The following is a 14087-nucleotide window of genomic DNA, read 5'->3' on the forward strand; positions in this document are numbered from 1 at the left end:
TGTGTGTGTTTTATGTATTATACATGTTTATGCTTATCTGCGCCCATTCTAGAGCATTTCCTGTATCCATTTAAGTCTTTTAAATAATAAATAAATAACAAAGTAAAATGTTTGTCTATATTACCCACTACAGTACACTTTACATTCTCGCCGAAAAAAACGCTTATTGTGTAAGCTATGTTTTGTCCATAACCTTGCCGTCCGACGGGCAATCTTTCACATAATTGTAAATAAAGGAAACTATTTCGTTATCAGACATTATTTCATTAATTGGGCAAGTTTGCCCTTTTATTGCTCTGCACAAACACGTAGTTGTTGTCGTATTGACTCTCAAATGACTAGTACGTGACTTCTCTATCAGAGGATTTTACTATGTGTAGTGAAACAACATTTCGTGGATGACAACTAAAGACGTGACAAACAGCATGTCTCTTTAAGACGCGGGAACATTATTCTGATGTAAACGTAATTAAAGAGGAGGGACTAGAACGGAAATGGGCAGAGATAATGCTGAATGAAGAAGGCGTGGTTTAGTACGCTGGAAATAAGTGGGTTAGCGTTATCGATGCTTCAATGAGTGCAAATTCAGAAGTAGCTGAGGCAGTCTGAGTTTGAGTAGAAGTGTAAAAGCACGGCGTAGCAGTTATCTTAATGTGTCTAGCTCCACGTTTGCGTCTTTTTCTGCAATCATTTTAATCTTTTAAAACCATAGTGACGTTAGAGTCCTAAAAACAGAAGTCTTGAATTTGCATGTTTGAAGGTAAGGAATAACAACCAGAGCAACTTTTTGTATTTTTATTGATTTGTGTGTATGTGTTTATTTACACTTATTTATTTTGTTGGTGTGGGTAGTGGTCTTCAGAGTTCTTGTCGCTGGAGAGGCTGAATTTCTCATTTTTGTGAAAAAATGTGTACGAGATTTTTTAGAAAGCTAGTTACAATAACCGTGATGGAGTTCGGCTGCTGAAACTACCCTTGCTTCATAATTTTGCTCCGCATATTTTATTTTGTGATTAACAACGGCGGCAGCATTTGAAGCGTACTGATATGTATCAACGTTGTACATGGTGAATGTAACTAAGAACGCAGGAATGATTTTTTTTAATTAAGCCTGAATTTCGTTGTACTGATACATGATGGAGTGCTACCTGTAAATTATTCGCGTAACCATTTATTAATTTGCAGCCTTAAATTAAATTTCACCCTCACGGATCATATGTAATTTGATTTTTGCTATTGTCCTGAGAGTACTTTGAAGAATTCCTAAGCAATTTAAATCGTTTACTGTCGTCGTGATGATCAAACTTCATATCCCAGAATAGAGCATTGTTTTTGAAGTGGTAAACCAGTTTTAGTATTTCCTTCCTCCTTTCGTCAAACAAGGGAGAAGAAAGACATGGACTTAAGATTTGGTACTGAACCAATGTGTTGTACTACACAACCATCTTTATTTCATTGCTGTAAATTCAGCAGAATTAAAAATGCAGTATCCGTACCTCTTAACTGTACAGATTTTCGCACAATGTCCAGATTTTTGCCTCCTATGTTTGGTCCGTTTTTCATTAAAATAAATCATGGTTTTCTGGCAAATTAGTGTCACATCATTAAAAACTTAAGTGAGAAAATTACAGACCTTTGAGTTTTTGACTTCATACCCTTAAGAAAATTGATGCTAATGCAAAACCTGTTCTCTCAACTTTGTAAGCGCAATATTTAAACAGTGTCCCTATTTTTGAGCCTTTGTCCCACTTTTATTTATGGCTTTGTCCAGATTTCTTGCTGTAAGAGATTGAAATATATGACCACAAATCTTATGTTTGATACCTATAGTTTGTCAACCATCATTTGGGTGTACTGGCTAGCTTATTTGAACTATTTTTAAATTATATATGTGTCTTTGGAATTCAGACATCTGAGCTTGGTTACTTCAGTCAGAAATGAGACCAGGAGAATTTGTTGTGCAGTTTATGGGAGAAAAGGCAGTAGTTATGTCTGGAATTATCTGATGACATTAACACCTCACCCTCTTCCCACAGTTTTCAAACAAATTTGCAATTTTTTTTAATGAGGGACTGAGCACAATTCTAAAGCGCAATAAGGGATACGAACGATTTGCATTTGAGTTCCTTGTGCTCCTTGAAATTTAATAGTAATCCATGATGGGTGTATGGATAATGGAGGATTTAACCATGGCTAGAGTGGTTTGATCGTATGCAAGTTAAACATGGCAGCTGTTGCTTGAAGTTATGCATAGAAAGGGCACCCAATTTCTTTGTCCAGTCTGGTTGCATACAAACTACTTTATTCTATCATTTTATTTTTGAGCCAGTAGGTGGCTGGATTATTGAGGCCCCTTCTTGGATATCCGGCACACGTGTATTTACATCAGGCAATTTTTTCTTTGTCTTTGATAGGGATTCATCAAATGTGCATATACTTTTGTTATGCAGGACTACAGTGTACTGTAGTTGGATGTTTTTTTTCCCCCCTGCTATTGTGTATCTGTAAAGCTGGCATATTTATTGAAGGCAAAATCCCCCACATGGGTGGGGACTTTACTCCTGCAAAAACACATTTTCTACTTGTATTGTACAATTTAGGAAGACTAAAGACATGTAACTAAAACTGCAGTGATTAGTTTTAACTTGGTTAAACCCCCCCCTTTTTTTTTCCACCCACAAACCAAGTTATATTAAGAGAATAATCCTTAATATATATGAAACAAAAATTCATTGTGTGACATTTCAACCAGCACAACTCTCCTGCAGGTATAGGTGTGGTCACAGTGGTTGACACCCTGTCACATTGTGTTATCTCAGAAAAAATTGATAAAATGGATACGACCAAAACATTATGCGTTTTTCATTAGTGGGCATATTAAGCTTTGAAGTCTTGTTTTTATATGTATTCCCCAGCCTACATTTTGAGTTAATACTTGAGCAATAACCCATGCCTGGGTGTGGGGAATGCTGGATTTACCCATGGTTGGTGTGGTTTGGTAGCAAAGACGACCATGGGTAAATGCAGCATTATCCACACCCAGAAGTGGGTTATTGCTATTATATAATGACATCATGTAAGAAAAAAAATACTTTTCTTAAATGTCCTTGTATAACAGCGCCATGCTGATTCTTCCACCACTGGACAGCTCCGCTTTGCCATTGCTGATGTACTGCACATGCGTTTGGAACTTGCTTTCCCACACATACCCAGTACATCAGTGCTCAGGAAAGTAAGCAACGGAGAAAAGAAGATTTCTGTTACGCTTTTTTATTTTTTTTAACCCTTAAAATTAAAGAATATAAAAAATTAAAGAATATATCAACATAAAGTCCGGGCGACCGGACCTTTTTCCGTTGTGTATATATTCTCAATGGGCACACTGGTTGGGCTGACCAATCAGCGTGCTCGTTGTTACCAGCCAGTTTGTATTGTATAACTTACAATATTTTACATTTTTATTTAATAGCCTAAAACTAGTGGTCTGCTCCTTAAAGCTACTACCCAGTATGTCCATTTCTGGGCCCCACCCCAAGTGCAGTTACTAGTCTGTTTGTAAGCTAGTTAAACAGCCTTTTGGTGAAAACGCACTACTACTATGTACTAAAACAAGAGTGCAATCCATTGCATATGCTATTTCTCCGTAGCCTTGTTAAAAGGGCTTTTAGTTTAATGTTATTCTTTACAGAATGTTCGGTGGTTGAAAATACCCATATGTTATTACTTGCTAGTCTTTATGTTCACATCCTGTCCCAGTGATCTTGGAGGTGCATTATTTGTGTATATCTTTCTCTTGTGCTTTTCTATGTTGACAGAAGCTTTAAGTTGTATCTTACAGATTGCACCTGTCCATAAGGGACATGGGCACTACCCAGGTGTGAATTTGTGATTTCCCATCCATTGATCCAAATTGTGTTTGAAGAGGGCCAGGGAAGGGCTCTGCTTAATGTGAATAGGAAGCCTATTCCAAAGAAGGGGCAGTCTAAGACGCATCTGTCTCAAGTGTGTTTGAGTTGCTGACTAAGTTTAGATCCTAGATCGGCTGACCCTTGTACTGTTTGACTTGAGGATGTGTAGCAGCTCCATCGGGGCTGGATTTGTGAGTGCCTTTAGGTCAGGCATAGATCACCCCTTAACAGGCGGTAGTAGACAGAGTAAAAGGATAGGGCTTTTAGTCTATGCACATAGTTCATGTTGTTTACACCTTGTATTTCCTTTGTGAGGAACCTCTGAGGTCACTACAGCTAATGTAAGTGCCCAGTTGAGTACATGCCAAATTATGCAGTGTACTCTATTCTTGGTGTAATGAGGGCTGAGTACAGCTGGACTTTAATTTCCTTGGATCTGGATGCCATACCTTTACTTCCACACAAGGATTTTCCCACCATTGTGGAAGCATGGCAGTCAAAGTTCAGGGTACCTTTTTATTTGTGTGCCTAGATCTCTCACTTCTGACTCCATTCTAAAGGGAGTGCTATTACTGTTGTAATTTGCAGGGGCATTCAACTTCCCAAAGTTTGTAATAATGCTTTTTTCACATTTACTTTTAGGCCATAGTTCTGGTACCAATCGTTTGTCTGACCTAAACCTTCCTGAAGGATATCTACATCATTGGGGGATTCACTGATTGCCCCCGACTTGCAGTCCTCAACAAACTTTGTCATCCAGGGGTCTTCTACATTTGCCTTGACTTCATAGAAGTATATTCCAAGTAGTAGTGGTCCCAGCACTGAGCCCTGTGGCACACCTGCTAGTAGCTGGCCTCTTACTGGATCTGGATTCCTCCACTTTAACCACGTGTCCCGTCCATAAACCAGTTGGCTATCCATCTAGTGACATTGGGATTTATGCCCAGTTTTGTGAGTTTATTGATTAATACCAGAGTGGGGAATTTGTCAAGTGCCTTGGTAAAGGTTGAAATAGGCAGTATGTACTGTTTTACCCTCATCCATGGCATTGGTGACTTTTCCAAAGAAATCCACCAGATACAGTAGGCATGATCTGCCCTTTGACTAAGATGAATTGGGTTGGGGTCCAGTGTACGGAGGTTTAATAATCTGGTCCATGACTATTCTTTCCATGGCCTTAAATATAAGACCAGTCAAGCTTATTGGTCTGTAATTTCCTGGGTCAGTAGATGGTCTCCCTTTTTGCAGAGGAACAACTGTCGCTGTCCTCCCCTTCCTCCCCTCTATCAGGACAAAGACAGTCTGGAGGGTGTGGTTAAGTAGAGATGCTAATGTGCCTGATAAGTCCTGATTTTTAGCTGTTTAAGAGGCAACCTGGTATATTGTCAGGCCCCATTAAAGCCATGTTGTTAGCTTTAGAGGTTGAAGTTGCAACCTGTTCTTTGGTGATAATTGGTGGTGGAGGGTATTTTGGAGAGGAGAACTGGGGGTGATGGGGAGGTAAGATTTGAGCTGAATTTGTCAGCCAGCAGATTTGCTAGGTCTTCTGGGTATAGGTTATACCATCTACAACTAATTCCACAGATTGTTGGGTGTTGCCCTTAAGATTTCGGACATAATTGAAAAATGCCTGATGGTTATCCTTGGCTTTGGATACTATTTTTTACCTCAAAAGTCTGCTTTATGAGACTTGACTAGTACCCTGATTCACTTGTTTAGACTGAGGGTCTAATTTCTCTGTGCACATTCCCTCTTCTCAACAGGATTTTTCTTTTGGTTTACAACCTATTAATAGTAGGGGTTCACCAGGGTGGCTTGTTTTTGTGGCTTGACCTGGGCTTATTTCTGTCTGGTACTGCCATTTATATGCAGTTGTTTATATGGTCATGCAGGGCTTTTGTGTGTGCCTCTGCATAAGGTGTTTTTCTGGATTTGGGACAGCTTGAAGACTAACTGTGCCATCCCTTTAATAGGTAGTAATTTACCTTGGGGAGTTTTTAGGGTTAGGTGGGGGACTAGTTTTACTTTTTTTGAGGGAGACCGCTTTGTGATCTGATCTTGATAGTGAGGACAACAGTACGGGTGGGGTGGGGGGTGCAATACTCTCCCATATTTGTGAGTACTAGATCTAGGATATTTGTGCAGACTAGCTGCTCTAGGGCATTCTACTTTACAAAGTCAAGAAGTCTTTGGGGCTGCATGTTAGTCTTCCAATTAATGGGGAGAGAGAGAATTAGAGAGAATTTAAAATAATCCAGGAGTATGGTATTGGACTGGATGAGTGATTCTAGTAACTTCAGGTATGATGTATGGGTTTCCTGGTTTGTAGTGGGGGACCTGTAGCTAGTAAGAATATGGTAGTGGATTTCTCCCATGGTTAGTTGGACAGAGTAGTTCAAGCATGTCATATTTGGCCAGCCTTGAGGTGTGCTTGTCCTTTATGTAGATAGACCTCCTCCTTTATCTCTCTCATGTTCAGTGGGTGGTTGTGATGTACGACAGGCACTATAGCCATGCACTGCTGGAGTGCTTTCTGTGGCTTTAAAACCATGTTTCAGTAACTGCACAGATGTCTGCGTTCTCCAGGGGGAGAACTTCCAGGGAGTGCAGTTTCTTGCTGAAGCTCCTAGCATTGACCAGTATCCCCTTTAGCTTGTCCTGAGTAGCTTTTATGTTGGAGGGGTTTATCTGTTTGGCAATGCCTAAAAAGTCACTGTAGGGGGTGGATAACATTTGGCCAATATCTGAAAGCAGTCAGGCCACACTACTTTGCCAATCAACCATGTCCTCCAAAGCTAACAAGTACTGGATCCCTTTGGTGTTTTGTATGTACACCACAATAGCCGTGACTGGGTAGTGTCATACCCATGTGATTTTGGTTTGCAGTCTGTCTTGCTTCCACACAATATAATTCAGATGTTTGTTTCTGCATTTCACTGCGAGTCACTGGTTTCTAACATTGCCTTTGGAAACTTTCAGTGCTTCTTTTAATCATCTTGCTGTGGTTTGTGTTAACTGCCAGCTGTTAGACAGCCATTCGTAGCAAATTTGATTTTTATTCCACACCGTACAGCCAAATTGCACGTCTAAGTAGGTATTCTTATATGTAGTTCTCGCCATACTTCTCAACTGTCCAGATTACCCTTTCTATCTGTCATGTACTGACATGGCTTTGATAGGCAATCCCCTAGCCTGACTGTTGCCCACTGGAGAAGGCAGATTTTATACAATAAAACAGGAAATGTCTTTGTATTCCTAATGTCATCTGTTTTTCTGGGCATTGTGGCATTATTACTCTTTTTAGGACAGGTATTTCCTGTAGTTATAAGTTGCATCAAACACAGTCTTCCTACTCAGATTACAGAAAGCCATTCAGACTAAATACCTCTCAATTGTCCATATTTTTGCCTGATATTTTTGGTCTGTTCCTCGTTTGCAAATCCATTGAGGATTGACAGACATTTCAGTTTTAAACTTCATATTCTTCAGGAAATGCATGTTAACACACAATTTTTATTCTAGCATCCTTCTAAGTTTTTAAGAGCAATGTTTAAATTTGTCCCTACTTTTGGGCCTTTGTCCCACTGTTTTGGCTTTGTCAAGACCTTTTTATGCTAAGAGGTTGAGGGGTATGGGCTAAATGAAGTTTGGGTATCTTGTAAAATTCTTAACCCTTTTGCCAGTTGGATGGATATCTGCCTTTTCAGTAACCAGTACATTAAATCTTTTGGCAAGGTAAGGCTACTTATCTTCAAGAGTTGACGGTCTGTGTCTCAACAACCTGAAAAGGTTCTGGGACAGGTCAGTTTGCTAGTTAAATCCAAGGATCATTTTCTTCACAAAATTTAACTTTTCATAATTGCGCAGAAGCTGTAGCCCCACCCTATCCATTGTGCATGTACCAATATTTATCTATTTGTTGGCAAGGTGGGCTGGCAGTTTTAAAAGAAACAGTTAATAGATCCTACACAGCTGGCTTGAATAGTTAGGCATAGCAAACATGAATACAAAACTTTCAACAACATTAATATTGGCATCAGCAGTCTCAGTTGAAAACCAAACCTGTATAAAATGTAATGGTATGATTTGAAAGTTAAGTGCTCAATTTCATAAGATAGTGGTTCAAGAGCCTTGTGAGAAGATCAAAGCTTGTCTAAAACATCGCATCCTTCACACCTTTCATTTCAAAGTGTCACAGTCAAATGACTGACGTATGGGGGGTGCTGGAGCTGAAGCTGATGGTCTTGCTTATACTGTCATGTTTTGATTGTTCCTTCAAATCTTTTGCTGTTCTGCTGTGTCCAGGTAGACTTTCCAAGTTTATCATTGGGAGTTGCAGAGAGCAATCCTAATGTTGTATTCTAGCTTGCCTAGACCATACATAGTCAGCCTACAATAGCTGGGACAGTTCAGGTGAGCTTTATATCATACCTCTCAACCTGTTGGAGCAAGAAATCTAGACAAAGGCTAAAATAATGGGGGGGGGGGGGTGGAAGACTGATTTCAAAACCTCAGTGTTTTTCCAGAAAACCACTAATTTTATGAGGAATGGACCAAAAATGAAGCAAAAATCAGGATAGTTGAGAGTTATGCTTCACAATATTACTTTGTATTTTGCTTAGATTAGACAAACAATACTAATGGGTAGATTCAGGCTGCATCACTTCAAATGTCTTGAATTTATTCTGATGACACTGATGGCTTAACTGTCACAGCAGGAGGTGGAGATGCCCGGGCTAAGGTAAAGGCTTTTTGTAGTGACGCAAACTGCATTAATTGTTCCCTGTGTCGTCCCCCCCCACCCACCCTCCAGCTGAACAAACATCAGATGTTTTTTTTTTTTTCCTCTTAAGTCTTTGATATAGAAATGCTGCACTTTGCAATGGCAGCCCAGCAAAAATACTGAGCTTTCTTTAGACAAGGGGACTCGTACTTCATCAGTGGTAGTCAAGCCTCCTGCTGAAGCACGTCAGGTGCTTCTCACTTATTTACTGTTGAGCTATGGAGACAGTTCATTTGTGTTGTAAAATAGCAGCCTTTTGGAAAACTTATCACTACAACTTGCAAGTAAGAAAGCCTATTTTGTGTAAATTCAAGGTGTTTACATTTCATATGTAGTATTCAGCATAGTTATTTTCTATAGCATTTAAGTTGTTGTAACTTTTTTCTTTTCTCTCCAACAGGTGATAAAGGAAGCCAGTATAATTTTGTGCAGCTGCCTGTAGTAGGCCCAGGAAACGCGTCTTTGTGCAACAACTGAAAAAGCAGCAGCTATGAACTGGCTCGTGAAACTTTACATGGTTGGCACCATGCTGTCAGTACTGTCTGCTCTCATTGGACTAGTGGATTCACTAAGTAGCTTGGTCCTGACCCCGAGTCCAGAGTGCAAGGACCTTAATGTGCAGAAAACTAGTGTGGACAGGTTTGATCTAAACAAAACCAAACCTCAGAAAGGAGAAGTGGTGATTCATGCCAACAAACCAATTTTCTCAAATGCGTGAACGAACAAACAGGACCAAAAACGGCTGTCTTTTTTTTTAATGCCTTTTTATTTGATATAAAAGGAGAATTTTTTAATGTGAACATGTTTTAGTATGGAGTATGTAGCCTGACTTGAAGACTGCTTCAGTGATATTTAACATACAAAAATGTGACAATTATATTTTTTTCTTAAAAGATACAGATGTTTAGGATGTGAGATGGAAGTTGAACAAATAACACTAACAAAGAGTTGAGATTAAGAAATGGTTTGCATGGGATCCCAATGGGCCCCTAACATAGTAAAATACATGCAGGTCATGTTTTTTGCCAAATTAATTCTGCAGTGTACTCCGTCCAACAGTATGAGCACCATTCTGGTGAGATGCTTTTCTAGCCACTATATTGCAGCTGACTGTAACTTGGTTATGTTTGAAGGAGTTAATTCCCTGCTGCTTGAAAATTGCAGAGTGGACAAAATTGAGAAGTTTTTATTTTTGAGGTACTTTACACATATAGGTTAGTGTTTTAAAAGCCACCACTTGCCCATTATGTCCTATGTTCTCTGTTTTTGGGGAGGCTACAGAAATTAAAATATTTTGTACATTGAAGCTGGCTGTTACTAGCAAGGTTCGGAGTATTGTTATCCTACCCTTGTTGGGCAGAACTATTCCAAATACTGTTACTCCATCAGGTACTGTGTCCTATTTTTATTTGTGTAGACAGTACCGTCCTATTTTTATTTGTGTAGACAGTACCATTTAAAATGTTTAAAGTGGGTGAGTTTGTACATAGAGCAGTTATAAGGGAGTATTATTTTGCTCTGTTTGTGAAATTTGTTGCATTATAAGGGAATATTTGCTCTGTTCATGAAAATTGTTACATTCTATATCTGTCTAGTGTATATGCAGGAATACTAAAATGTCTAGTTATCTGGAATCAGTGAGTCACTGAAAAAGTGTATATGCAGGAATACTAAAATGTCTAGTTATCTGGAATCAGTGAGTCACTGAAAGTAATATTCTGTGAAAACATTTGTTCATTGCAAGGTTGTTTTAGTTTGGCAGTTTATTGCCTTTTTGAGTTTGTATCAGTATGTTACATAGAAGTGTATAGACTTTATGGTGCTATGACCATTGTGACTGTGGTTTTAAGGATCAGCAGTTTACCTGTTGCTGACCTCTCTTGGTCCTGTTGCATTTTTAGCCTCATAATGATTACTGAATACTTGGTCATATTAACCGAATCCAGTATGTATGCATTGTCCACACGTGGTTATTACATAAATGGTAAAAAAAATAAAATGCTATTTTTGTACTTGAATTCAATGCAATTTTAAAATGTTTATTTTCACTCTTAAATTTTTGAATGTTGATGTGCTTATTTGCTAGGGTCTCTAAGGTTAAAAATCTTGATACAAGGTTTGAAATTGTCCTCAAGACAGTTAAACAGTGCTAGGATAGGACCCATGTTGCTCAAGTTAAATGGAAAAATATGTAATGAAGAAACTAAAATCTTGCCGCTACTCTCGCTGTTGCCTGTTCAGTCTACACAAGTTTACTTGGCATACTAACCTTTGCCAGTGTATCTAAAATACTGACTCCCTAATTAACAGGAATGATTATGGATTGGTACAAAAAACACTTGGCTCAAACACTTTTTTTTTTTAGCTCAAACACTTTTAGCATAATGAGCTATAGGTCTTATTTCTGTAATTTCCCCTATGTATGACTGACTGTGTGGATCATTTACTGCATCACTTTACAAAATAAAATAATTAACAAAGTAAATTTAGCATTTCTGAACTGCCAAGTCTCTTGTTAGGGGTTTCCCCATATTTATTCCATAGCAAAAATAAACTGCAACTGAATTATAGCCAAGTAAGACAACATCTGGATTAGAGACAAATGACTACACACACATACCACCTGTCTGAGTTTGCTGCATCAAGTAAATAATGGTCTTGTTCGGCATTTATTTTTCAGAAGTACGAGCAAACATAGGAGGATTGTGGCTGACTAAGTTTGCAGATGACTGCAAGCTGGGCGCCATAATTGATACTCCAGCGGACACTAGCATCCTTCAGAAAGGCCTCACAGAAACGAATAACTGGTGTCAGAGCCATGGCCTTTAACTGAATGCCAAAAAATGTATAGTCATACCCTTTGGGAAAAACAAAGTACTCACAAACTGTCACATAGGTGGTAATCCATTAATTACGGAAGAAGTAATCAGGGACCTAGGGACCCAAGTTAACAGTGACCTCTCATTTGACACACATTGCCAAGGTGGTTAGGAAGACCTTCTATATTGCCCACCTTATGAAAGGATTCACATCTAGATCGAGAGGTCATTGTGCCCCTATACTCTTCCCTTATCAGGCCCATGATTGAGTACAATGCCCCATTTGGTATGTACCTTACCTGGCACCTGCAGCAGTTAGAAAGACCCCAGAAGTACCTCACCAAGAGGATCAAGGGTCTCAAACATATGTCATATGCTGCCAGACAAACTCCATTCAGTCGCATACCGCCTAATCAGAGGAGATCTATGCCTGACATACAAGGCCATGTCCAATCCGGAATTAATGGACATGCTCCACCTGAAAAAATCCAAATCCACGAGAGCGAACCTAAACACAGAAATAAATAGGACATGCTGGAGGGACAGATTCATAACCCAGAGGCTTCCTACACTCTAACAGAATCCCAGTCCATATTAGGCAGAGCCCCTCACTGACGCTCCCTCTCCAAGAGAAATCTTGATGAGTGGATGGGAGATCGTAGGTTTACCCCTGGGGTCATCTCTGTGTCACTGCTAGACAGAGGCACAGTATACTAAACCCTATATGGGCACCGTATTATCATTCCAAGGGGTGGTGGAAGCCACACACTCTGGCTAGGCTTATAAATGCCCTAGGGCAGATAGCCCCGTAGGAACCTCTATGAAGAATAAGAAAGGTGCTGAGAGGAAAAGCTATCCATGAGCCCACAAGTGGCAGATGCTGTGTAATAAAACTTTCAAAATGACTTTTGAAATATGTAGGGACTGGTATGATCTGTAGATGAGCAGATTGTACATCTCCTGCGTTGTTTGCTCTGTTTTTCTAGACTCCTAGTTATGTTCTTCGTAACATATCTCAGCAATTGCAGAATGTCAGTATGGATAGTTGGGAGCATTTGCATTTCAAAAGAATTAACCTCCAAACATACTAATAAAAAAAAAAAAAAAGTTGCGAGTTGATGTGTCCACTTGTGTGAAGTGGAAATGTGTAGGAGTCTGAACTTTCATTATGAAATGTTGCTGGAGAAAGACTGTCAGGAGTACATTATGGTGAAGGATAGCAAGTCTGAGACAAAATGGAATACAGTACCTTGGGGACAGCATAGCATTAGGGGTCCAAAATGGAGAGATGAAAAGATCATCAAGCAAAGGAAAGTAGTAGTGCTGAAACTGAATTCATCCTCAAGTCTTGAGTGACTTCACGAGGTGGACCTTGTTTTCTACAAAATCTCACCAAGGCAACACTGATTTATATAGCATATATTATGGATAGAAATAGGTAAAAAATGATAGCTGGGTAAGGCCCAGGATAAAAGTGCCCAATCCTGGTAGTTGCACAGGTGCCAGGGCTGGGAAAAAATGACACTAGAATCCTCAAAATATGGAAACATTCCTACAATGGGGCCATCCTCAAGGGGAGGATGGGCCCCCCCTGTTGTAGAAGGAATTGTCATTCCACAAAAATCACAAATGACCTCAGAGCAGACTATTGAGGATAAAGAAATTGTGTATTGTTTCTATTATGCAAAATGCCCAGAATTTCCAGACACAAGATGTACAATATGAGAGAATTGGAGGAAAGAAAAAAAATTCCACAAGAAAAACTGTCCAGACGCTTCAGATTTAAAATTTGCATTAATTGATGCAACAAATTTGTGAAAAACAGTATATAGATCAAGAAACTTTGAAGAGAAGTACAAAAATATAAACAACAAAACCAAGAGATATTTGAAAAGTATAAAAAAAAATATGGACACGGGAAAGAGATTTGATGTGGTGCAACGTTTATGTAAATGAGCCAAATTTAATCAATATAAAAAAGGCAGCCCCAACCCCAAAGATATTCAAAGAGAAATACAGGCAAAGGCATCCGGATATGGAAAATTTCACAATATCACAAAGATGGAATGTAGAAAAGCTAAGTATAAGTTGAAGTTCTGGATTGCCTGTGAAGAATTTGGTGTAAAAGGTTTAACACAAGTTGCATCACAGCATGATGGAGAGAGTCCCCAAAGTAGGGAGAAACAGGAAGATCAGGAAACATCTGAAGGAGAAATATGGACGTGGGAAAGAGAGATCTAATATGGTGTAATCTTTATGCCAAAGAAAAAGCAAAACTAACTAATATAAAAAAGAGCGGTGTAATCTTTGCCAAAGAAAAAGCAAAACTAACTAATATAAAAAAGAGCAGCATCAAAGATATTTGAAGAGAAAGAGGCAAAAGAATTCAGACGTAGAAACTTTTATAATACAAAAATAAGACTGAGAAAAGGGAGATACGTTATGGAGTACCTGCGAGAAGGATTCGGTGTAGAAAATCAAATTCGGAAAGCACAACATGATAGAGCAATGGATATCCAGATTGAGGGGAAACCAGTGGCACAGGAAGCAATTGGTCAGGTGACATATGAAGATAAT

The 14087-nt window shown here is 39.1% G+C and overlaps 1 long non-coding RNA gene across 1 annotated transcript; it reads left to right on the forward strand.

The window, feature by feature from the left end:
* The first annotated feature begins 489 nt into the window (after window positions 1-489).
* On the forward strand, window positions 490-10709 carry LOC122815826. Its single transcript, XR_006367001.1, has 2 exons — window positions 490-760; window positions 9092-10709. It is a non-coding gene; the product is annotated as an uncharacterized LOC122815826 (long non-coding RNA).
* Window positions 10710-14087: the final 3378 nt, after the last annotated feature.

The sequence above is a fragment of the Protopterus annectens genome, chromosome 11.part0 (genome assembly GCF_019279795.1).
Source record: "Protopterus annectens isolate FY-2018-M chromosome 11.part0, PAN1.0, whole genome shotgun sequence".
Classification (NCBI taxonomy): domain Eukaryota; kingdom Metazoa; phylum Chordata; order Ceratodontiformes; family Protopteridae; genus Protopterus; species Protopterus annectens.